General features: G+C 36.6%; 1 protein-coding gene across 1 annotated transcript in view; it reads left to right on the top strand.

Moving 5' to 3' along the window:
• The first annotated feature begins 4,800 nt into the window (after nt 1-4,800).
• Nucleotides 4,801-27,689, top strand: part of Balat (Beta-alanine transporter) — a 169,140-nt gene continuing 146,251 nt past the window's right edge. The window contains exon 1 of the mRNA XM_089097218.1: nt 4,801-4,941. The gene's annotated coding sequence lies outside the window, so the exon portion shown is untranslated. The remainder of the gene's footprint in view (nt 4,942-27,689) is intronic.

Genomic DNA, 27,689 nt, shown 5'->3' with positions numbered 1-27,689 from the left:
ATCATTTTGTGTTCTTTCAATTTTTTGCATCTGAGTCTTTGCACAAGCACCATAAACATTGAGCCCATAATCAATATGGGGTCTTATATGTGATTTATAAAACTGGAGTAAGGTTTTCTCCTTACAACCCCAAGGTGTGGAAGGAAGTCTTTTTAGTATATTTGCTTTTCTATAGAATTTTTTTATTGTGTTTGAAATGTGGAGGTGGAAAGTAAGTTTTTGGTCAAGCATAAGACCTAGGTAATTAATATTATTATCTTCTGGAATAGTTGTTTTATTTAGAGTTAGTTTTGCATTAACATGGTTTCGCTTCCGGTGAAATTGAATTATTTTTGACTTGGTGGGTGCAATGGGTAAATCTGAATGTTGAGAGAATTTTTCAAACTGGAAAAGTGACTTTTGCAGATTTGACTGTGCTATCTGAAAGGTGTTGCCAGATGACCATAGCACCAGATCATCAGCATATTGTAGATTCGTGTGGGGTAGGTTCATGTCCCAGAGATATAGGGCAAATAGGAGGCAACTGAGGACTGCTCCCTGAGGTAGGCCTTTGGATATTGTCTTTTGGGGTGAAGAGGCTGAACCAACACAGACAATGAAACTTCGCACTTATATGAAGGATTTAATAAAGGATACTAGCTTAGGAGGTACTCCAATGTTTGCAAGTTTATTTAAAAGGATTTGGTGGTTCACATTGTCATATGCTCCTTCAAAATCTAGGAAAGCTGCCACTAGGATATTATTTTTTGAGAAAGATTCATTTATTGCATTTGTTAGCAAAATGAAAGCATCTGTTGAGGAGTGGTATTTCCTGAATCCAGTTTGAGTGTGTGGGATCATGTTATTTTTCTCAACAAACCAGAGGAGTCTGTGATAAATCATTTTCTCCATTATTTTCCCCATCACAGGTGTAATCATTATGGGCCTATAAGACTCAGGGTTATCTTTTGGTTTATTTTTCTTTAGGATTGGTAGGAGGGACGAACATTTCCATATATTGGGGAACCTAGAAGATGCCCAAGCGTGATTATAACAATTTAGCAGCTCTTGTTTGTATGAAGGTGTGAGATTCTTTATCCATGTAGGGTGTATATTTTCATTACAGCTGCTAGTTTTGGACCTAATATGATGTATTGCATTATTCAATTCCTGGATTGAAAATGGATTAGTTATGTACTTGGATCCTGGGCATGGTTGGTAACTAGGGTTCATAGGAATTATGGACAGTTTGCTTTGATTATTTGATGTTAGCTTATTAACAAAAAGAGTTGCAAATAGGTTAGCCTTTTCAATATCATTGTCATAATGGGTATTATTATGTATAAGCTCATACAGGAGTGGGTTGGGAGAAGTCTTTTTCCCACAGATGTGGCTTATGACTTTATGTATAATTGGCTCATGCGTTTCTCTGGAGAGATTATTTGCAAAATTATTCCAGTATTTATATTTAGCATCTATTATAGTCATTTTTAGATTAGATTCTGCTTATAATTTTTTTAAATATGTGGTAGGTGTTGGTTTTTTTATGAATTCTGTCCTAGCTGCCTTTTTTATCCTCCATTTATTTAGGCACTCATTTGTCCACCATGCCTTAGGAATTTGTTTTGGGACTGTTTTCTTAGTTGTTGTCCTGGGGATAGCATGATTAGCAGTATTTATTAGTAAAGATGTCAAGGCTTCAGCATGTGTTTCAACTGTTGTGTTAGAAATGCATGAACTTTGGGTGAAACTTGTAATTTCATCATTTAGCTTATTTTGGAAAATAGACCAATTTGCTTTAGTGTTGATATATTTGGAGGTATGAGATGAAGTTTCAGTAGGTTCATTAAGGGAGCGAAATATAGCAAAGTGGTCTGTACATAGACTATCAATTTAATTTATGTAAATTTTGTTCAAAAAATTTAATGACACAATTCGTAGGTCAATTGTGGGCAATTTGCCACTTTTGGGGTTAAAATATGTATTCAGGTTCGGAGGGGTAGCAACAGCTAATTCATTATTATTTGAGGTCATATGCTCAATAAATTTACCAGCTTTATTTGCTGGTTTATTCCCCCACAAAAGGCTGTGGGCATTGAAATCACCACAAATAACGATATTTTTTAACATATTAGAATTATTTATATAATTAAAGAAATCCTTGGCATCTGTAGTTTGGCCATTAGGGTTATAAAAGCTTATTATGTAGGTTTTTAAATTATTCAGCCAAACACTTATACCAATTACATCAACATCATTTTCAAAATCTGGAAAATTGATGCCACAAAATTTTATATTATTATTAACTAATAAATATACACCACCTCATTTTCTCTCTGAAGATCTATAATTTCTCATGATATTATATCAAAGAGAATTAATTTGTTGATTTTGGGTTAAATGAGTTTCCTGGAGGCAAGCAATATTAATGGAATTATTTTTCATAAATGATATTAGTTCATTTAGCTTATTTTCTGTGAGTGATCTTACATTCCATTGGAGTATTGATAAATGTTGTGTTTTTGATTTATTCTTCATAGGACTGTGTATCAATGTTCAGCTTTGTTAAAAGTAAAGCAAGATCTTTTTTTGCTTGAATGAGCATATCATCTGGGATGTAGATTTTTGCCAATTCTGCAATAATTTTTGTTTTGTGTAGTTGATGTATGTTCATGGCCTGAACTGCATTACAGTTTAAAATGAATAAGCATATATTTGGGGATTGTATTTTTGGTAGTGCATCCTGTTTGTTGGTAAGGGATTGATTCCTGGTAGTGTTTCTGCTTTGTTTCTTCTTGGGAGGGAGGGCCAGGCTGCCCTCATCTCACCGGAAAACGAGGCTTGCTGGCTTGGTGATTCCTTCTGATAGGAATTTGAGCTAGGGGGCCTAGAAGATATTGTTTCATATGGCGTGCTTGATGCATTTGGGGCATTTGACTTAGGGGTTTTGGTTGGTTTCATTACAGGCTTTATCTGGTATTGTTGGGCAGCATATGCTTCCATTGCTGCAAATGGGTATGGGATGGCCTTCTCTGTTGATATTTGGAGTGTTAGAGCTCTTTTCTTGTATGCAGGGCATAATGATTTATTTGTAGATTCATGTGGGCCTTTGCAATTGATGCATGTAGGCTGGGTGTTGTTGCAGGTTGTCAGCTCTTTAGGATGGAAAGATCTACAATTACTACACTCTTGGAGAATTTCATTGCATTTGTTTGTCGTGTGTCCCAGTTTGAAACACTTCTGATACTGAATAGGCTTAGGTTTGTATTCCTTGTGTGGTTTGATTTGCCCAAATAGGAATAATTATTCTGGGATATCAATTTTATCCTTTAGTGTGAATAAGAAGGATCTACTAGTTTTTAGGCCAGTAGAGTTAGGTTTTCCAAGTTGGGTAACATCCTCAACTGGGATTGTGTTACCAGCCCTATCTGAAAAGCCTTCTTTTAACTCCTGAGTAGATATCTCTGGGGGAACATTATAAACTACAATTTTTGTTGGTGATTGTTTTGGGTTCCAATTAGATGCAATAATTGGGATATTCAGAAGGAATTTAAGGTTAGTTATTGTATCTGCTGATTTCTGATCTTCTACAGCTATTAGCAGAGATCCATCACGGTTAATGTTAAGAGATAACATTGATTTTATCAATTTAAAAATTGCAACTCTTATTGCAATGATCATTTTTATTTCAAAAGGGGTAGTGTGAGTAATTTTAAGGTAAATTCCCAAGTTTTTGGAGGGAGGATCTTGGGCAGGGAGAGGGGAAATGCTTTTAATTGGGGAGATTTTTTTCCTTTTTTTAGAGCTTCTAGAAGGGACCTCTTGAAACCCATTATCATCATTTATGTTTTCATTAGGATCTACAGTTATCATTGTCCTATTCTCCGAATTGGAGCTATCATTAGAACTTTCAGATAATGTGCTTGACCAGCCAGGATGGATATCTTCCACTATGGAATTTGATTTGGGATCTGGGGGGACGTTTTATTTGGAGGACTTATAAACATTTCCTATTGGAAAAAGCTTTGAACACAAATATAACACTAAAACAAGTAGGGAAAATAGATGATATCAAAACATGTGCACTATACTATGGGGAGGATAAACACCACAGTATAGCCCTGAGGATGACTTGAGCAGGATAGATTTGGTACAACTGCTGATTAGAAGCGATAATAATCACAAGAAAATATGTTTCGATTTTCTTATAAGGTTGCGATGAAAGCGATGAAAGATACTATGTAATGCTATAGCATTACCAATCTTTATTAATTCTTCTGAGTAGAATTTTCTAGTAGAATTTTTGTTTGAAGAAAAATTTCTTCTTCTCCTTCCTATGAACCAATATACATGGCGAGCCCAAGATGACAGTATTTATTTTTAAGAAACAGATTAGCCGGGATGACGGTTGAAGCCCGGAGGTTGATATCGATAACCAAAAAAGAGAAAAAAAAACAAAAAAAACGGCGGCGTATTAGTGACGCCACCGCCGATAGAATCAGCGGCGGCGTCAGCGCGCTGATGCAAGCTCGGCGGCGCGCCGCATACTTTTCGGCGCGGCTTCGGGGTCTACATGCATACTCCCGCCATTTACCCACGCACCAGCCATTTTAACATTTGCCTCTCAATTACTTGGACTATCTGTCTGAGCTTTACTCTCTCTACAATTAGCCATATCTTGATGCAACCTGCAAAATACTTGATAACTTCAATTCAAAATCAATTCTTCATATTCGACTGTGGAGGTTAAGGCATGGCATAAGGCATGGCTCTTTATGTAGGCAAAGCTATACAGCTGCTTGCTGAACCCACCAAAGATACAGCAACAAAATTCAAAATACAAAAACATGCTTAGAAGCTAAGTAAAGAAAAAAGAGGGAGAAGGCAGAGAAATTAGAGCGAGATATTAAGATAAAACTAAGGACAATAGTGCAGTTTATTCCCTCTTCTGGACTAAGCAAGGTAAAGCTCTAGAATAGTGGCTCTCCAGAAAAAGACACACTTAAACAAAAAGAAACATATTTTTAGATTGTTAATAATAGCCTATGATTGTTCTTAGGATCCTGTTTGTGTTTTTGGTAAATTTTTCGCAGATATTATTATTGACTTATGAATTAAGTAAACATACCACTTCATGCCTTGGTAAATATCTAACAAATCATATTATTGAGTTAGGAATAAAGTGAATACACTATTTGATGACTTTTTTATGCTGATTATTAATATAATAATCATTTCTATCAGAAATGAATTTCAGCCCCCCCTAAATATGCCAATTCAGGGTATATATTTCTACAACCTAACCTAACCCTGAATTGACATATATAGGGGGGGGGGCTGAAATTCATTTCCGATAGAAATGATTATTATATTTGTAATCAGCATAAAAAAAGGCATTGAATGGTGTATTCACTTTATTCCTAACTCAATAAGATGATTTGGTAGATGTTTACCCATGCCTTTTTTTATGCTCTTTCTAAATATAATAATAATTTTTGAAGGAAATGAATTTTACCCCTCACCCCTATATATACCAATTCAGGGTATATATTTCCACATTAGGGGGGTAGGAGTAAAGCTCAAACTTACCTCCCATTTACATCAGAAATAAAATTTACCCCCCCTAATGTGCAAATATATACTGTTTTGAGTTTGACTTGATTATTTACAGTAAATTTATGTTTGTTATGGGTTTCATTTATTTATCAATGCTGGTTTGTGGTAGTTTCATGCTTGGTAGATTCTTTTATTTTATTTTTGCTCATTTTTTGTTTAATGAAGTTCTTTATTTTCTTTGAAAAACTTATTTTGTAGAAAAAGTGTTTTCATTACTTTCTGTTCATTTTAAATTGACAAAGTCTTTTCAGGGAAAAAGAAAACATTAGTTTGATGAGAGAAACTTTATAGTTTGGCCTGCTATTTGTATAGTGGGGGAAAATTTTTCAGCAATTTTTAACAACATACACCCTTTTAAAAATCTGGACATGAATAGTAGTGTTTAATTTAGTTTCATACCTCCACTAGTTGACCTGAAATAGGAAACTTGATACCATTTGCAAAAATCTCTTTACTTTCTTTGATAGCTTGGATGCACTTACACTATTTTGATTTGGTTAATTTTTAAGAGCAAAAGTAGCCCCAAAAGTCTGAACATAATACCCTCAGTTGTTCCTGGATACTGCTGAGATTCCTTGTTACGAATTAGTATTAACACAGTGCATTTTGATTTAATCATAAGGCAACATTTAATCTTGGGCAATTGGGAGGGTGGGCATGGGAGAGGGATTAGTTGCCCTTGAATCACTTTCAATTTTTAAAAAGGGCATTAGCCCTTTCTATTTTCAATAAAATGAGCCCTTTTCAAAGTTTCTACAACAACTCCTTCAATACAAAGGGCCCTGGTCTAAAAGAAAAAGAAAAAAAAAGATTGTACCAACATTGATCTTTACTATACAAATGTCAAGCTTTCCAATCACTTTTGACTATCAAAAAGGGCACTAGCCCTTTCAATTTCCAATGGAATGAGCCCTTTTTGAGTTTCTATGACAACACTTTCAATAAACACCAAAAATGCCCCCAGGGCATAAATTACAACCCTTAACCTGAGGGTTGTGAGGGGGTTTTCATCCTCAAAGAACTAATTTCCAGAACTTTCAACTATGTTTAAAAAAATGGCTCAAAGACCTAATTTCCAGAACTTTCAACTATGTTTAAAAATTTTGATTGGATGTGTTTGGGGAAATGGTGGGCATGAGAGGGGCATTAGTTGCTCTCCAATCACTTTCAACTATTAAAAAGGCACTAGCCCTTTTAATGTCCAATCAAATGGACCCTTTTGAAATTTCTACAAAAATGCTTTCTATAAAAACCTTATATGCCCCCAGGGCATAACTTACAACCCTTTCCCTGAGAACTGGGGGGGGGATGTCATCCTCAAAGGCCTAATTTCCAAAACCGTCAACTAAATTGCTAAGTTTCTACAAAAAAGCTTTCTATAAAAACCTTATATGCCCCAAGGGCGTAACTTACAACCCTCGCCCTGAGGGCTGTGAGGAGCTTGTCATCCTCAAAGACCTAATTTCCAGAGCTTTCAACAATGTTCAACAAAATGGCTGTCGTAAAATTTTTATTGGATGTGTTTGGGGAAACATTTGGTGTGAGAGGGGGTTAGTTGCCCTCCAACCACTTTTAACTATAAAAAGGGTACTAGCCCTTTTAGTTTCCAACTGAATGAGCCCTTTTTGAAGTTTCTACAACAATGCTTTCTATAAAAACCGTATATTTCCCTAGGGAAAAACTTACAACCCTTGCCCTGAGGGCTGTGGGGGAGTGTCATCCTCAAAGACACAGTTTCTGGACCTTTCAACTACGTTGAACAAAATGGCAGTCTCAAAATTTTGATTCGGTGTCTTTGAATGAGCCCCTTTTGAAGTTTTTACAGCAATGCTATCAATATAAAACCTTTTATGCACCCAGGGCATAACTTACAACATTTGCCGTGGGGGCTTTGAGGGGTTTATCATCCTCAAATACATAATTTCCCGACCTTTCAACTACGTTGAACAAAATGGCTATCTCAAAACTTTGATTGAATGTGTTTGGGGAAATGGTGGCCACAAGAGGGGGGTTAGTTGCTCTCCATTCACTTTTGACTATTAAAAAGGACACTAGCCCTTTCAATTTCCAATCAAATGAGCCTTTTTCGAAGTTTCTACAACAATACTTTCTGTAAAAACCTTATATGCCCACAGGGCATAACTTACAAACCTTGCCCTGAGGGCTCTGAGGGGGTTATCATCCTCAAAGATCTAATTTCCAGAACTTTCAACTTTGTTGAACAAAATGACTATCTCAAAATTTTGATTGGATGTGTTTGGGGAAATAGTGGGTGTGACAGGGTGCCCTCCAATCACTTTTGACTATTAAACAGTTTACTAGCTCTTTGAATTTCCAGTCAAATGAGCCCTATTTGAAGTGTCTACAACATTGCTTTCTATAAAAACCTTATATGCCCCTAGGGCATAACTTACAACCCTTGCCCTGATGAATGTGGACGGGGTTGTCATCCTTAAAGACCTAATTTCTAAAACTTTTAACTATGTTGAACAAAATGGCTATCTAAAAATTTTGATTGGATGTATTTGGGGAAAAGGTTGGCGTGAGAGGGGGCTTAGTTCCCCTCATATCACTTTTGACTGTTAAAAAGGACACTACCCCCTTGAATTTCAAATCAATTGAGCCTTTTTTTAGTTTCTAGGACAAAGCTTTCAATAAAAACCTTATATACCCCCAGGGCATAACTTACAAACCTTGCCCTGAGGGCTCGGGGAAGTGTCCTGCTCAAAAATATAATTTCCATACCTTTCAACTATGTTGAACAAAATGACTATCTCAAAATTTTGATTGGATGTGTTTGAGGAAAAGGTGGGTGTGAGAGGGGGGTTAGTTGCTATGACCCCAGGGCATAACTTACAACCCTTGCTCTGAGGGTGAAGGGGGGGGGGGTTGTCATCCTCAAAGGCTTAATTTCCAGATGTTTCAACTACGTTTAACAAGATGTCTATCTTAAAATTTTGATTGTATGTCTTTAGGGAAAAGTTGGGCATGAGAGAGGGGTTAGTTGCCCTCTAATCACTTTCGACCATTAAAAAGGGCACTAGCCCTTTCAATTTCCATTTGAATGAGCCCTTTTTAGAGTTTCTACAACAAAGCTTTCTACAAAAACCTTATATGCCCCCATGGCATAACTTACAACCCTTGCCCTGAGGGCTGTGGGGGAGTGTCCTCCTCAAATACATAATTTTTATCTGGAAATCAACTGCAATGAACAAAATGGCTCAAAATTTTGATTGGATGTGTTTGGGGAAATGGTGGATATGGAAGGGGTGTTAGTTGCCTTCCAATCACTTTTGGCTATTAAAAAGGGCACAAGCCACTCCAGTTTCTAATCAAATGAGCCCTTTTTGAAGGTTCTACAAGAACGTCTTTGATATGAAGTGCCCTGGTCTAAGACAAAGAAAAAAAAACAAATAAATAATACATTGTGCCAACATTGTTATTTACTTAGGCAGCACTATTGCACTGCCTATGACAAATCCTGCAATATAAACTGCAGGCAAAATGTATAATTTACAACCCTGGTCCTGGGACCATAGAGGACATGGACATGGTATAGAGACATAGTTATTGTAGGCCTACCTTTTGAGAGTTTTGAACAAAATTGTCTTTTTTAAAATTTTCAATAAGTTTTAGGGGGGTACATCTAAAAACAGAAGTTGGGGGACTGGATACCCTTTGATCACTCTTCAAAATCACCTCAACATACCCTGAAAGTTTCAACTTCAAACCCTCAGCTTTTCCTTAGATACTGCTGATATTCCCTTTTGATAACCAGCTCGCACATAGTATTTTTGGATTACGTCCAACATTCCTCTCAACATTCTTTTAAAATTTTACCTTAATACACTAAGTCTTTTTGGAAACCCAGAATCAAACTTGGGTCCTTTTCCCAATAAAAAAAACCTTATTTGTTAAAAATGAGTAACTTGAACAACTCAAGCCCTTGCCCTTGGGAATGTGGGGGGCTATATCAGCCCTGGAGGCATAGTTGCCTCTGAAATGATTAAAGGTCAATGATAGTAAAGGATAAAAGCATAGATATTTCTAAAGATACTAGTGTAGTAAAGGGTAGAGAAGTAGAGAAGTAGTAAAGGTTACCCATGTCCCAGCCATTTAAATATTTGCCTCTCAATTACTTGGACTATCTGTCTGAGCTTTTGTCTGTCTACAATTAGCCTTATCTTGATGCAACCTGCCAAATACTTGATAACTTCAATTCAAAATCAATTCTTCATATTCAACTGTGTAGGTTTGCTTAAATTAATCTTAATAGCACTTAGTTAGTTTTTGTCAAAACATGCATCTTCTGGTGTAAATTTTTGGTAATATTATCTACATGATGTCATGGCATCATGCTAAAATGCTCTCTATTTGTACAGCTAGTTTCAGTAGGTGATTTAGGTTTTATTTGTAATAATTTTAAATAAGTGGTTCTCTCTTTACTGCAATCCATCTAAAGAAAGATTGAGGACTTTTTTGTGGTAGGATAAATTTTTTACAAATTATAATCACTATGGTTTAGCTTCCAAAGATCAAAATACTAACGGATTAAAGCTGTGTTGTCACCCTAAGTAAAATTTTACGAAATTTAGTAAAACGGACCCCAGCTAGTAAATCTAGTAAATCAAGGTCAAATTCAATAAATTTTTGAAATTTAGTAAGTTTTTTAGTAAATTTGCCAGAAATATAAAAAATTCTGAATGATTTTTGTGCCAAGTTTCATTCTGTTGAACAAAATTTGAACATTTGTCTCTGTCTGAATTGATATTATTTATTCTATGGCTTTAGTTTCAGTCCCTCTTACCTCTTCATCACCATCAGTATATTGCTTGAAGCTTTGAAAATCTAAAGCATGGATACAACCAACAAATTTTGGTTTTGTTGAGGAATCAATTCTGCAGTCAGTGATTTAATTTTAATGACAGTTTTGAATACAATGATAGGTGTGTTTGAAGCACAGTGGTGCATGGTCAGTTTTTGCTCAAAAGAGGTGAAAAACTGAACCAAAAAAGATGTACAGCACCTACTGTTATGGTAAGTCCTCATGGAATGGATCTTTTTCTAATGGATGGACAGAAACTGTAAACTATTGTTCCCTCCAAAATTTTTTTTACTGGTTTTTCTAATGGATATTTCCTCCCAATGTAGGTAAAACGCAAACTAGGCCTGTTATTGTGATGTGCATGGAAAAATGGTTCCAACGTAGGGAATCAAGATAGCCTGTACTCCAGGTGCCAATTGACAAATGTATGCTCATTTTCAGGTCCTCTGTTGTCATGACACATCTGTTTTATGCAATCTGAAAGCAGTTTCCAGTCATATTGAACCTTTTGATTTCGATTATACCTAGGAATAGGTAGCTCCTAGGGGTGCTTGACCCTTAAAAATTACTTGAAACGCTATAATATACTAAGTGGAGGGTTGTCTATATAGTTTTTTTTCAAGTTTGTAGTGCAACCTATTACATGGTTCTGCAAGGCATGCAATTTTAAGAAGACAAATAAATTATTGGCATTAAATAATAAGTTTTTAACTTATTGCAAAAAATTTATAATGGAAACAATTATTTTATACTAAAAAAAAAGGTGCCTTGCGCTTCAAAGCTCTTACCTGAAGGCGTGGAAGACTTCTTTAGAGACCTAGTCAACTACATTAGTTTTAGTCCAAAACTGGTCAAGGAGTATGAACAGTTTATGAACAGTATGAACAGTCAAGAATTTACAAATATTGCCAAACACTGGCTGCTGTCCATCAGTGCAACATGATGGCTGTCTCTTTGAGCAGCAATTTACAGGATTTTAGAACAGTGGAGTGCCTTGGTTCTGTACCTGGGTGGTCAATCTAACTACAATGAAACTCATAGGCTAGTCGGGAGAAGGCAAGGCTGATTTACTGTTTCATGAACGATCCCTTCTGAAAAGCATTTCTATATATTCTGTCTTTCATGCTGAGGAAGATCAATGTGCTCAATTTGGAGTTTCAGAGCAGAGCAGTTCGCATTCACAGTATTCTGAATAGCACAGGAGCTACATTTACCTTGCTATTGAAGTGCTTTGTGAAGCCCAGTGTAATAAAAAGGGCTGCATATGAGGAAGTTTTGAAACTCTCCCTGGAGAATCAGACTCTCCAGAGTGTAGTTCTTCCTCGGAGTAAATTGAACCTTTTTCTGAACACTGGGTGTCACTTGCTACAGTTGTTTTCTGCTGAAGCTTGCAGTATTCTGAAAAAAAAACTGCACGTCATATTATGTAGAGCTCTGCAGGCAGATCGCCAAGAGGTTTGACAGCGAAGATGAAACGGTCAAGAGCCTTGAGTGCATCAATCTTGCTGTTGCTTTGAGCGGCTCAGTCAGAACACTTGCACCACTCATGGTTTGATTTTTAAATTTGTTGGAGAATGCTGGTAGGGAAAAAGAGACATCCTTGATGTGCAGTATATGTTTTGAAAAAATTTGGGGTTGGTGAAAGATGGTAGGGGGTAACCAATGTTTCATGACCTTTGAGAATTTATGTTGCAGCTTTGTTGTCCCCCTCCCCCATTTGTCTGCTGAGTCAGAACGGCAGTTTTCAGTTTTCTCAAACATGAAGACAAAGCTTCAGAATAGGCTAAAGACGGAAACTGTTGCTGCAATGATATACACAAAACAAATGGTGCGCAGAGAAAATGAAAGTGGGAGAGTAGCGATTTGTTCCATACCGCCACAGTTAGTGTCAAGAATCTCAAGGTGGAAACCAAGAGAACCTTCTTTAGCTGTTCAGGAGGAGGTTATAGATTTTATGGACATTGAGGAAAAGTTCAGATTGTTTTTTTTCCTCTTTTTTTTAAGATCATTTCTTGGAGCGCTTACAAAGCTAACAACCTTGTTGAAACACCAAATGTGGATGATGGTTTTTCCAGACATACAACTGCGTGTAAAAGTGTCTACCACTTTTCCATTCAAGGGTGATTTGATTACCAGAAAATAGTTACCACATTTGCTACTTTACCCCTGTTTGCAATACGTATCTGGATGCGCCTATGTCATATCATCTGGGAGGTTGGAATTTTTTCGTCTTCATCTTAACTACCAGTAGGAACATGTCTTTCGTTTTATTTTTATCCCGTATTCGAAGATTTTCCTATGTTTGCAGAAATTGATTTGTGATTCGTTCTAACAACTGATCTCGTCATTTTAATGAATTAATTAAAAAAAACTTTTTCCATAAAATAAGTTTTTCAAAGGAAAGTAAAGAACTCCATTAAAAAAAAAATGAGCAAAAATAAAATTAAATAATCTACCAAGCGTGAAACTATCACAAATCAGCATCAATAAATGAATGAAACCCAAAACGAACAGAAATTACAATAAATAACCGAGTCAAACTCAAAACGAGCAGAAATTAACATAAGTTGGGCTCAAAACCTGTATGTGTCCCCAAGGCCAGAACAAAATTCGCACTTTACTGAAAAAAATACAAGTGTTTTTACTTTTATAACTTTAACAAATCAAATAATGTTAACATTTTGATTACTAAATATCAGTATATGTATATTGAACTGACAATACACATTGATTTGTATTTTTTCAGTAAAGTGCAAATTATGTTCTGGCCTTGGGAAGGTCTTGGGGTTTTGACTGCAACTTATGTTAATTTCTGCTCGTTTTGAGTTTGACTTGGTTATTTATTGTAATTTCTGTTCGTTTTTGGGTTTCATTTATTTATTGTTGCTGATTTGTGATAGTTTCACGCTTGGTAGATTTTTTGGTTTTATTTTTGCTCATTTTCTGTTTAATGGAGTTCTTTACTTTTCTTTGAAAAACTTGTTTTGTGGGAAAAGTTTTTTTTAATTAATTTCTGTTCGTTTTATATTGACTTTATAGTTTGGCCAGCTATTTGTATGCTTGAGAAAATTTTTCAGCAAATTTTACAACATACACCCTTTTAAAAATCTGGACACAAATAGTAGTGTAGAAGTAGGCTTGAATGTTTGAAAATAATACCCTCAGTCGTTCTTGGGATACTGCTGAGATGCCTTATTGGGAATTAGCATTAACACAGTACATTTTGATTTAATCTTAAGGCAACATTTAGTTTTTAAACACAATGGGTAAATGGAAGGGCTGATATGGTTGAGGGGCTAGTATCCCCTCAATCACTTTCGACTATTAAAAAGGGCATCAGCCCTTTCTATTTTCAATCAAATGAGCCCTTTTCGAAGTTCCTACGACAACTCCTTCGATGCGTAGTGCCCTGGTGTAAACAACAACAAAAAGTAATACATTATACCCATATCGATCTTTACTATAAATATGTCAAACATTCCAATCAGTTTCGACTATTAAAAAGGGCACTAGGTCTTTCGATTTCCAATCGAATGAGCCCTTTTTGAGTTTCTACGACAATGCTTTCTATAAACACCTTATATGCCCCAGGGCATAAATTACAACCCTTACCCTAAGTGCTGTTAGGGTGGTTGTCATCCTCTAAGACCTAATTACCAGAACTTTCAACTACGTTAAACGAAATGGCTATCTCAAAACTTTGATTGGATGTGTTTGGAGAAATGGTGGGTGTGAGAGGGGCGTTAGTCGCTCTTCAATCACTTCCGACTACTAAAAAGGCCACTAGCCTCTTAAAATGCCAATCGAATGAGCCGTGTTGAAATTTTTTTGACAACACTGTTTACAAAAATCGTGTATGCCCCCAGGGCATAATTTACAGCCCATGCCAAGAGGGCTGGGGGGGGGAAGGTTGTCACACTCAAAAAAATAATTTCCAGAGCATTCAACTACGTTGAACAAAATGGCTATCTGAAAATTTTGATTGGATATGTTTGGAGGAATGGTGGGCGTGAGAGGGGGGTTAGTGACCCTCCAATCACTTTCGACTATTAATAGGGGCACCAGCCCTCTGAATTTCCAATTGAATGAGCCCGTTTTGAAGTTTTTACGACAACTCTATCTATAAAAACCTTATATGCCCCCAGGGCATAATTTACAACCATTGCCCTGCGGTCTCTGGGGGGTTTGTCATCCTTAAATACATAATTTTCATAACTTTCAACTATTTTGAACAAAATGGCCATCTCTAAACTTTGATTGAATGCTTTTGGGGAAATGATGGGAGTGAGAGGGGGCTTAATTACTCTTCACTCACTTTTGACTATTAAAAAGGGCAATTTCAATTTCCAATTAAATGAACCTTTTTTGAAATTTCTTCAACAACTATATAAACCTTATATGCCCCCAGGGCATAACTTACAACCCTTGCACTGAGGGCTCTGAGGGGGGTTATTTTCCTAAAAGACCTAATTTCCAGAACTTTCTACTATGTTGAACAAAATGGATATCTCAAAACTTTGATTGGATGTGTTCGGGAAAATGGTGGGTGTAAGAGGGGCGTTAGTTGCTCTCCAATCACATTCAACTATTAAAAAAGGTCCTATCCCTTTCAATTTCCAATTGAATGAGCTTTTTTGAAGTTTCTACGACAACGCTTTCAATAAAAATCCTATATACCCACAGGGCATAACTTACAACCCTTGCCTTGAGGGCTCTGGGGGGAGGAGGGTCGTCATCCTTAAAGACCTAATTTCCAAAACTTTCAACTAAGTTGAATAAAATGGCTATCTAAAAATTTTATTGGATGTGTTTGGGGAAAAGGTGAGCGTGAGAGGGGGGTTAGTTGCCCTAAAATCACTTTCGACTGTTAAAAAGGGCATTAGCCCTTTGAATTTCCGATCGAATGAGCCCCTTTTCATGTTTCTACGACAAAGATTTCAATATAAACCTTATATGCCCTCAGGGCGTAACTTATAACCCTTGCCCTGAAGACTGTTGGGGGAGTGTCCTGCTCAAAAGTATAATTTCCTGTACTTTAAACTGCGTGGAACAAAATGGCTATCTCAGAATTTTGATTGGATATGTTTGGGAAATGGTGGGCGTGGAAGGGGTGTTAGTTAACTTTCAATCACGTTCGACTATTAAAAAGGGCTTTATTCACTTCAATTTCGAATCGAATGAGCCCTTTCTGAAGTTTCTACGACAGCGTGTTCTATAAAAACCTTATATGCCCCTAGGGCATAAATTACAACCCTTGCCCTGAGGGCTTTGGGGGTTGTTATCCTCAAAGACCTAATTTCCAGAACTCAAAACAACGTTGAATAAAATGGCTCATCTCAAAATTTTGATTGGATGTGTTTGGGGAAAAGGCGTGAGAAGAGGGTTAGTTGCCCTCCAATCACTTTAGACTATTAAAAAGGGCACTAGCTCTTTGAATTTCCAATCAAATGGACCTTTTTTGAAGTTTTTACGACAACGCCTTCTATAAAAACCTTATATGCCCCCAGGGCATATCTTACAACCCTTGCGCTGAAGACTTTGGGGGAGTGTCCTTCTCAAAAACATAGTTTCTATCTGGAAATCAACTACGCTGAACAAAATGGCTATCTAGAAATTTTGATTGGATGTGTTTTGGGAAATGGTGGCCGTGAAGGGGTGTTGGTTGCCTTCCAATCACTTTCGAATATTAAAAAGGTCACAAGCCACTCCAATTTCCAATTGAATGAGCCCTTTTCGAAGTTTCTACAACAACTTCTTCGATACGAAGTGCCCTGCTCTAAACGAAAAAACACTAATACATTGTGCCAACATCGTTCTTATATACCCCCAGTGCATAACTTAAAACCCTTGCCCTAAGGGTTGTGGGGGAGTGTCCTCCTCAAAAAGATATTTTCTATCTGGAAATCAACTATGCTGAACAAAATGACTATCTCAGAATTTTGATTGGATGTGTTTGGGGGAACGATGGGCGTGGGGGGTAGGGCTAGTTGCCCTCCAATCATTTTCGACTATTAAAAAGGGCACTATCCACTCCAATTTTCAATCGAATGAGCCCTTTTCGAAGTTTCTACGACAACTCCTTCCATACGAAGTGCCCTCGTATAGAAAAAAAAATACGTTGTGCCAACATCGTTCTTTACTTAGGCAGAGCGATTGCGCTGCCTATGATAAAGCTTCATAGTAAGAATGGTAATCTCTTGGTAGTAAAATAAATAGTTTTATGCTGGAAGTTCATCATAAAAAAAGTGTTCAGCTCAAAACAATGCTAGAATTATCGGAAGTTTTGTCTTGACGGCAGTTTTTTGTTTGTCTGGCATGAAAAACTACCAATAACAGTAAACAGCAGTCTACTCAGACAGTAAATTACTGTGTAATATATGGAAGCTGCTCAAAGCAACAGAAGGATTGATGCATTCAAGGTTCTTGAGCGCTTCATTGGTGCCAGGACAGCATCCCGCAAGGAAATGGCAAGAAAAAGCCGTCAAGTAAAGACAAGGCTTACTAGGCGGGGTGTCGCACGCAATCCGTTTCCGGAAGAATCTTTCCTCCCAACAAGATGCTGTAGGAATGGTGAGGCAACTCTGTTGCCCTTTTGAATTCACTTCTTGGAGACGCAGGTGGACAACTGTTGTCCGACTTGGTTAAGTCTGCAAGAATTGATTTGAACAAACAGGACAGTAGTTTACAGACTCGTGAAAATTTACAGCAGATTGTTTTTTCTCCTTCTCCCACAGTCGTGACTGACCCCAATCGAACGAAAATAGTCTAATAACAGACTTATGAAGGAATTATATCAAAAGAGATCATTCAAGGTGGATTTTGCTTCTGTACTGTGCAAGCCCACTCCTACCCTCAACCAATCAGAAGTAGCTCCACGCTTTTTATGGAAAGAAATATTCCGGTTCCCGTAATTCCAACAAATCGATGTTGTCAGCCTATGCAGCGACATCTGAAGTTATAATAAAAAAATAAAATAAAATTCGAGTGACAAGCGACAGCAATAGGTTCATTTGAAGGAAAACAACAGAAAAGAGAAACAACCAGAGAAAAGAGGAAAGCAGAAAAAAAGAAAAAGGAAAAAAAAAGATTGTAAAAATCCTGTTGATTATCCTACTATAGTAAAAAGATGATGCTTGACGTTGCGCGTGCGGTAATAGCCGCACGCACAAAACATTTCTGGAGTATTTAGTAAAACTAGATGCGATTTAGTAAATTTTTCCTCTCAAATTTAGCCCATTCTTCCTGGCCAAGGTGGCAACATTGGATTAAAAAAAACATAAATATAATAATAAGAACAAAAACTGGCAACGCTGGACAGCAAAGTTTAGCTAGTAAGTGAAAAGACAAATGCGTCACCAAATTCACAGGTTGGAAGAACATTTGCCTTTCACATTTTAATGCGGGAGTGTTAACACTATATCAGTTTATGTTAAAGACTCTCTGTTAAAAAAAAAAAAACACCTCACAAGCTAAGAGTTTGTCAAGCCATATCTATTCCACCGGAAGCACACCATGAGTTAATTTAAATTTTTCCAAGGCAGCGTTGTCAACTCACAGGACTCTAGTATCTAGTATCCAGTAAAATTTGCCTATCACATTTTAGTGCGGGAGTGTTAAAACTATATCAGTTTATGTTTAAGACTGTTAAAAAAAAGAAAGAAAAAAAAACCAAAAAAAGAAAAAAAAAAAAACACACCTCACAAGCTAAGAGTTTGTCAAGCCAAATGTATTCCACCGGCAGCAGCAGCAGCAGCAGCAGGATTTCGGACCTTTCTTGACAGTAGATGTCACTTAGGTCCCCATTCAATGGTTTCTCAAAATATCACATTAGAAAGTTGAAAAAGTAAGTAAGGGGTGAATTGTCACTATAATTTTACACTGCACTTATATTCAAGATGCACCAAATTTAAGTAGCAAACTGGACTATATCTTCTTATCTGTTCCTATGTCTTGTAAAAACTGCACTACAAGTCGACAAATTTGCATATTAATTTTGTCATCAGCCATGCCTCCCAAAAGTAGATCTAAATTGGGGCACATAGAATTCTGTGCAAATAACTTTGCTAAATATTGTCTCTGATGTTGATAATTATCACGATCTAGTAGAACATGCATAATTATCTCTTCATTGTTGCAATGTTTGCAATGTTCGTCTTCTCCAAAGAATCTTGCACGATAGGATTATACCCCTGCATGTTGAGATCTTAGACAAAAGATGATAACCCCTTCTTTTCTTGTTAGTTTCTCATATATTTTTAGTCTGTGACTTCTTGTGGTTTTGCAAGTGACAAAGTAATTACCTGACAAGTTCCTATTTTCTTCAAAAGAGAACTTATCTAGGCTCCTTATCACTTTTTTCAATCCTCTTAACTTCCTTAGGGGAGTCACACTCACTCAAGAGGCCTGTCATTTTGGTGGCCTGCTTTGCAGCTCTGTCTGCTCTTTCATTCCCGTCAATCCCAACATGAGCTGGCACCCATTGTAGAATAACTTTATGGTTTTTACATGCGGATGTAAACGCAGAATAACAGGCAGTTACTTCCCTAAATGACATCTTGTCTCTAATTACACTGTTGATGGCATCTATGGAGGCTTTAGAATCTGAACATATAACAATATTAGGATAGCTCTGCAGATTGGTTCCTATATATTCAAAAGCCTTCTTTATAGCAATAATTTCTGTTTGGAATACTGATGTTTCACTTGGTAACTTGAATTGGTTTGTAATTTGCAGCTGTGGGATTACAAATGCAGCCCCAACTGGTGTGTCTTGTCCAGTTTTTGATCCATCTGTATATATATGTAGGAATTCATGGTAGAAAACTGCCATGTGTAACTTAAAGCTGATTGCAAGATTATACTGACACATTTCACCAATATTATTTACACACTCAAGATGTCTTTGTTCACAAGGCGGTAATGGCGGGTTATCTTGGACCTTTAGAATATCAGTTATTTTTCAACTGTGGTCAAATTGAGAGCACAGTTGAATAGCTCGTTCAAAGATATTTATTTGATTATGTTTATTTTGACTGTTGGCTGTGATAAAGGCGCCTGGTGTTACTATTCTTGATTTTACTGGGTGTGTTTTGTCAGCAGTCCACAGTCTCTTAATATATTTCAATACTGCAATAATTCTTCGTGTTGCCAAATCCTCGAGGCCACTCTCTGATAAAAGGAATGGTATTGGTGTGGTATTTCTTGCTCCAAAGGAAATTCTCAGAGCTGACTTCTGTATGGTATCGAGTCTTTTAAGTGTTGATTGTGGAGCTGATTGGTATATTGTTGCAGCATATTCAAGCGTTGGTCTAATGTATTTTTTGAAAAACTCTATCTGGAATTTGGCTCTGCTGCCCCAAGAGATCCTTGTTAGTGATTTCATGACATTTAGTCTTCTGATACATGCTCCTTTAGTGTAATCTATGTGGGGATTCCAATTTAGATTCCTGTCAATAATTCAGCCTAGAAACTTCATTTGATTAACATATTTAATTTTTCTGCCACCTAAAGTTAATGTTAGAGCAATGATGGAAGTTTTTCTGGTTATAAGCATCCCTTTGGTTTTATGCAAGGAGAAGTTGATGTCAACACTGGCTGCCCAATTCTCTAATTGTTGCAATACAGCCTTTATGTTTTTTGTGACTTCACTGATGTTTCTTCCTGTGACCCAGAAAACTTTATCATCTGCAGATATGCTTGCTCTGGATGTTCCATCATCAAGTGGTATATCATAAACTCCGATATTATAGAAATCAGGTCCCAATGCTGATCCCTGTGGTACACCCCTTTTTACTTTCAAGGTGTCAGTGGAGGTGGTGTTGCCTACTTTAATACAGATTTCACGGTCTTCAAGGTAACTTTTCACAAATTTTAATAGTCTTCTGCATATACCACTTTCAATAGTGCCATTCAAAATTTGTCTATGCGTCAAGGAGTCAAAGGCACTCTCAACATCTAGGAACACGGCAATCATAATGAGCTGATTCTGAATTACGTATGTGGCATCACCTTGAAAACATACCAGGTTGTCAATGGTGCTTCTATTCTTCCTAAAACCACACTGAATATCTTTGAGAAATTTTCTTTTATCAATTTCCCAGTTCAACCTCCTTTTTACAAGCCTGTCATGGACTTTGCCTAAAACAGGCAAGAGTGTAATAAAGTGATGGTTTTCAATCATTGAGCAGTCTTTATTAGCTTTAGAAGTCATTATTGATGTTGCTGATTTCCAGATATTTGGAAAATAGCCACTATCCTATGCCTGATTAATTAAGTCAAGGAGGCATGATATCCACATGTCACTTAGATTGGAAACAAATTGAGGGAAAACCATGTCTGATCCAGGAGCAGTTTTCGGAAGGTTTGATACAGCATTTTGTATTTCTTCTAAAGTAAATGACTTATTGTGTGGCTCATGTAATTCTCTATTTGGAAATCCCGTTGAATTTAGAGGTTTGGAAAATGACAGCAGTTATGCCCTTATCAATTCTACCCACTGTTCTGTATAGCAGCTCTAAACTTGCCTTAGCCTTTTCTGCTTCAGTGAGAAGAGGATTGCTATTATATATCATAGGTGGGCTATTGGTTTTTGGATAGGGTTTGTTCATCATGTGTCTAAGGAATGGATAAACTTTGTTTGCTGGAGTCTTGAAATCAAGATGCTCCAGAAATTCTCTCATATTTTTGTTTTTTGCTGCCGAAACTGATTTTTTAAATTTTGCATATGATTTTTTCAATTCAATAAGATTGGGTAAGGTAGTTGCAGCACTGTATTCTAGCTTTTTTCTTATAATTTTTTTTTGACTCTTCACACTCTCAATTCCACCAAATGCTGCTTTTTACCTTTTTATCAACCTTTCCAGTAAAAGGCATAGACATCTTTGCAGTGTCTAATAATCTATTCCACCGGAAGCACGCCATGAATTAATTTAATTTTTTCCAAGGCAGTGTTGTCAACTCATAGGACTCTAGTATCTGATTTTCGGCTAAAATAGTGAAAATGAGCCAAAAACGTAAGAAACAGTCCAACAAAGGGCACGGATAGTTGTAAGGCCTCTGATATAGGATTAAAAGACGGTAGTTGCGCTCTTCTCTGTGACTCTTGTGAACACTGGCTTTGTATTGAATGTATCAAAATGACAGAAACGGAATATCATTTGTTTACAAAAATGATGCACTGCCATGGTTTGGTGTGGTGTTGTCCCGTTTGTAAATAGGCTTTAGTTACTCAAAATAATTTATCTGACTTTGAAATGTGACATTGTTAAGATCGAGATCAGATCATCGTTTATTAACATTGAAAAGAGGATTCAGGACAAATTTGATAAGCTGCTAAAGCCTCTGAATGACAGAATAACAAGCGTTGAGAAAGACTTGGCCACAAAATATTCAGTTCAGGACGTGAAAAAACACGCTTAAACCTATATCAAAACTAAGTTTGAGACCCTGAACCAAAAGCTTGAGACAAATATTAGTGGGAAGCTGGTATCCAATAGTACCCTGGACGATTTTGTGTTAAAGCAAAAAAATCTGATCGTGTATGGACTTGCCAAAGATCCAAGCTCCATGACGAAGAAACAGCACAACTCAAAGGATTTTAAATTTCTAAATGAACTTGTCCTTCGAAATTGTCCTCTTAAATGTTCGTTCTCTGTTCGCCTTGGAAAAGCAAAACCTTAAAAATGTCGCCTCATTAAACTAATGTTTCGCACCCCTGTTGAACAAGACGCTGCTTCTTTCTTCCTGTCAACTAATCTGTCCAACATAAAGGATACATTTACAGGCTTCGGATTTTCTCATGATCGCACAAATGCTGAAATTGTACATAAGAAAAAGTGTGATGTTTTGAAGCAAAAACTTCGAGAAAAGGAAGCAGCAGGCGAATCAGGTTGGAAGATTAGAAATAAGAAAGTGGGACCAGAACCTGTGAAAGTAATTTTTTTCGTGGGGAAACAATGGAGTGATTTATCTGTTCTCTATATAAATGCAGACTATTTATCTTTGAAAATTGACGAATTTCAACCCCTAATATCAGCCCTCAAACCCCACGTCATTGTTATTATGGAATCACTACCCAAAATCTGTCAACAACCGGATGTGTATTTCCAGCAAGTGCGTAATTATAATCTCATTGTAAACAGTAATTATAAGCGTGGAATTTTTATTTATGTTCATACCTCGTTGAAGTATATGGAAGTTAATGATGCAATCTCATCAAGTATAAGTGAATGTTTAGTTGTTGATATAAATTTACCTGGGTCCACAAGATCTTTTAGAGTTGTAGCCACTTATCATAGTCCTAGTTTTAGTGAATTGTCTTCGTTTGATAATAAAAAAATATTGCAGTATTTGTCCTCTGTTTCTTTACTTAGTTCTAAGTTTGTAGTAATTGGTGACTTTAACCTACCCTCTATTGAATGGACCTCAAATGCAATGTAGCTTTCTGATGAGTCGTTTGAAAATGAATTTTCTACAAACTTTAGAGAAGTATTGCTTGTATCAGCGCATTCAGAACCTTACTCGTTTGCGGGCTAATTTGACCCCTTCAGTCTTAGACCTTATAATTGCGAAATCACCTGATGATATTACTAATGTTGAGTTTTTACCACCAATAGGAAAAAGCAAACATTTAGTATTGGCCATATCACTAAATTATTTTTCGGGTTTTACTGATGCTCTGAATAGTTCTCCTAAATATGATTATAGTAGAGTGAATTATGTTGCATTTTCTGATCAAATTTCGTCTCTTTCTGTCCGAGAGGAGTTACAGCAACGTAATGCTACCGCTGATGTGTCCTTCGAATTTATTAAGCAGACCCTCAAAAAAGGTAAAGATTCGTATTTATCAATATTTACTAGCAGGCAGTTTTATAGAAATAGACAGATCCTTTCTTATTATATTGTACAAATACTAAAAGAAAAAGATGATAGGTGGCGTGAGAACATGTCAAAATTAAAACCTCTGATTCATGGGCAAAATATAGAAGAGCTGGAAATAGAGCAACCGAGTTCCCTAGTCTAAATCGTCAAGAGGTTGAATTGAATGTTATCGCATCAGTCCAAAGTTGCCCAAAAATATTTTCGAAGTACGTAAGAAGGAACCAAGTTTTACAATCCCCATCATCCACTTCCTAACTCTTTGACATATAAATGATAATTATGAAAAATCAAGACTTTTCAACAGATGCTAAATTTACTCCTCCAGATTTAACAAAGGAATTTGATGATTCAGATCCTACGGTCCAGCAGGTTTATCAAACACTCCGAAATCTTGATCATGGAAAGGTGCCGAATATTAATGGATTTTCAAATACGATGTTACGTGAACTTGCATCAGTGCTTGCTGAACCACTCACATATCTATTTAATCTTTGTCTCTCGTCTGGTGAATGTCCTTCAGCTTGAAAAAAAACAATCATTAGACCGTTGTACAAGAATGGTTCAAAGTCCCATTTTATAAATGACAGACCGATTTCAAATACATTCATCTTTTCCCGTATCATGGCGAAAGTTCTGGTGAGGAGAATCTAGGCACATTTTGAGGAAAATAACTTATGGCATTCAGCTCAGCATGGGTTTCGTAAACGGCGTTCTTGTACAGGCAACTTCTGGAGGTGATTACTGATTTTTAATTGATGGCAGGTAATTGTATTCTGTTTTATCGTATTTATATTGACTTTTCCAAAGCGTTTGACAAAATTGCCATCCCAATTCTGATTAAGAAATGTCAACTGCTCGGTATCAGCCTGCGAACTGAATCATGGATAACAGAATACCTTACAAATAGAATCCAAGAGGTTGCGGTAGATGGTGGTTTCTCATCACCTATGTCTGTCATAAATGGAATTCCGCAAGGCAATTGTCTTGGGCAGGTACTCTTCTACCTTTTCTTGAATGATTTTTTGCGTGTTGTTAAAAATTCGACGTTAAAAGTGTTCGCAGATGATGTGAAAGTTTACAGGTCGGTCATGAATGAACATGAGATTTCTTTACTTCAAGAGGATTTCGATGCTCTGCGCTGGTGGTGTATGGTGAACTCTATGTTCATTAACGAAACCAAGTGCAATGCTTTGCACTATTTGCGTAGATTCCCTCAACATAACCATTATTTCGTTGATGGTAAATCAATTCCAAGCGTGGAGTATGTTCAAGACCTTGGGGTTTGCTCTGATTCGAGTCTCAAATTTAATAAACATGTATCAGATATCACCCATATGGCAAATTACCAATTATTACTTCTAAAGCGTACATTTTCTAAGTTTAATCTTCGTTCATTGGTTTCATTTCATGTATTCACTGTACGTCCAATACTTGAGTATTGCTCATCAGTATGGTATCCCCTTAACAAGAGAGATAGAGAAAGAGTTGAGAAAGTGCAACGTAGGGCCACCAAACTCATACCTTACCCGAGACATCTACCATATCACCAGAAAATGCAGAGACTACAGTTGCCTAGTCCTCAGTTCGGATGGGATAGAGCTGACCTAATAAATACATTCGGCGTTGTTAGGAACATGGATAATACCACTCAAACTCACTTCTTCACTTTTACAGAATACAGTAGTACCAGTTGACACCAACGCAAAATATACTCACCATGTCCCCAGAAAATATTATGCCAAAACTCTTTATCTAGCCGAGTGTGGCAGTCTTGGAACGGACTTCCATCAGAAACAGTTGCGACCATCACGGTCTAGTCTTTCAAAAGTAGTTTAACCTCTACGGATTTCCGCACTAGGTCTTATCACGATCTGTTTTGAGAATATTTTTATTTTTTGTATTATTTGCTTTTGTGACCGGTATGTTTTCATAGAGTGTTTTATTTTCATTGAGTTGTATGTTTGTATTATGTTGTCATAGAATGTGTTTTAGCGCTGTCATAAATTGATATAACGTGTAGTGCGACAAGCTTGGTAAAGCCTTTTGGAATAAATAAATAATAGATATAGCAAAAGCAAAACCGCAGAAAGACATAATATGTTGTACAGTAAACAATAAATGATAAGGAATAAGGGTTTGAAGAAATCAGGTATGAAAAAAAAATGGAAGCATGTGGTACAGCCAAAACAATCCAAGATTTTACATCAAATGTTAACCAGATAATTTGCTCATCTGTAGTGTTATTATTCAAGACCATGTAGTATCTGTGAAAGTTGCTTTCAAATGCCATCTTGCAGTGCTGTCTTCAAAACTAGCATGTCTATTGATGAAGAGGCCTGTTTGGATATAAGGGCAAAGTTTTAGTGAGTGGGAGCCTCCATAGCAATAAATTGAATACCACAGTTTTATATGAAACAGGATTTAAGGGATGGCTGCCCCTTAAACCTTTTTTTGTATGTTTAAAATTTAATCTTTGCATATAGCCTCTTTTACCTTTCAAGGAAATGAATTTTTTTCTGCCATGTCCTTGCATTGAATAAATTGACAAAGACTGTAGTGACGTTCCAACATTTTACATGTTGTTTTAGAAGAAATACATAAGATTCCAGGTACTAATATAAGCGTTTTACTTAAGGGTTCTAATTAATGACTTGGTTTTTAATTGACAGTAGTCCAGGTTAGTCTTTTTATTTCCAGCCTATTATTGACAAGATACAGCAATACTGACAAAATTTAATGTTGTATCAAGACAAATTTTAGACAAGACCCATATAAGCACACGCAAACATCCATGGGGGGGGGGGGGAGGTCGAACATACAAATTGATTTTGAATTCCTTCATCTTTTTCAGGGGGTTGCAGTGCTTCAAAAACACTTCAGGAGAGGAGATTCCACCCCTCATCAATATAGGTTTTTCACTAATGTGTGTTCAAACATAGGATATACGTAAAGAACGATCTAATATTAAATTATTCCTTATAAATTATGCTCGTTTGGTTATTATATAAATCAAAGTACGCTCAAACTTTCAATGCGCCCTATTTTGTAAAAGTTAAAGTTTTGTAATATTTCTGTTGGTCTTACCAACAAAACTTATTTCTGTTTAGTCTAAAAGAAATTTTTACTGTAACCCTTCTTCATTCATGGCTTAAAAATCCAAGGGAATACGGTATAAGAAAGACCTCATTGTCAGTTGACGAATACATTATGTACTAGCTTAGGGAATAGATAATTTTGACATCCAGGAAACTGAAATTTTGACTTTTTAGTTTGCTGCTCTACATAATCTTTAACATTGTTGTAACCTTGTAAGCATATTTTTCCTTCACTTGGTTTTAGCTACCACTGCAACCACTATACAACAAAAAACACCCTATTTTTTAAGAGTTAAATTTTGTAATATTTTTGTTTGTTTTACCAACAAAACTTAATTTTGTTTAATCTTAAAGAGTTTTTAATGGAGTCCCAGTCGTGGCTTAAAAAAATCCAAGGAGCTAAGACTTAAAAAAAAGACCTTATTCTCGGTTAAGAATAACATTTTTTTTGCATTTTGTATTCTTTTTTTTTCAAAAGGATAGGATGGACGAACAGTCTTTTCTCCAGTCGTGCATGTGGGTGTCCATGTTTGGGTTGGCTGTTAGGTGAAAGGGTTGGAAAAACAAGACTTATTGCAAACATCAAAAACATGAAGAACAATAGGGAATTCTTTTTGTAAGACAGTGAAGATAATTTGAATAAATATTTCGGCCATATCTCCAAAGGCCGTCCTCAGCAAGACAAAAATATATAAAAGAAAAAAGACTCACAACAATATGCGATCAATTAAATTAAAAAGCGAAATTTTTCGAAGCAAATTTTTCAGGCTTTAGCGAATTGAACGTGTCTTGGCACTTCATTATTTGCAAGTAGCTCCTGCAAAAGTGGTATTTTGCGGCAGCCAAAAGTCGGCGGAATCCGCTCTGCCTGAATGAAAGCATTTGCACTTGCAGCCTGCATTGTAAATACTCGCACCTGGACATCCTTCAGGGTCTTCTCGTTACTTTTCCTTTTGTATGTGCAGAGCAAAGCTTTCTCACCAGCTTCGGCGATCTCCTGGTGGTTGTTTCCTGGTGTCATGAAGGTCTCGCAAGCATACTTAAAAACCCCATTTTTAAGTGACAAGGAAACCAGTGCTGGTTTCCCTACTCCATGAAATCGAGTTGTTGTATCACAGCCAGATATTGCGTGGCAAACGAGAAGATTTTCTGCTTCATCGGTTCCTAGTTTCTTCCTGATTCTTTTTATGTCGTACACTCGTTGGTTATTTTCATGTGTGTCTGTCTGCATAAGGACATCACATGCATCAAGCTTGGCATGGTACAACAGAAGGACTAATAGGTCTGTAGCATTC

The sequence above is a fragment of the Artemia sp. Qi Xiang Cuo genome, chromosome 11 (genome assembly GCF_049724085.1).
Source record: "Artemia sp. Qi Xiang Cuo chromosome 11, ASM4972408v1, whole genome shotgun sequence".
NCBI classification, from domain to species: Eukaryota; Metazoa; Arthropoda; class Branchiopoda; order Anostraca; family Artemiidae; genus Artemia; species Artemia sp. Qi Xiang Cuo.
Note: the sequence above shows the minus strand (reverse complement) of the source record. Positions and strands in the feature narration are given on the sequence as shown.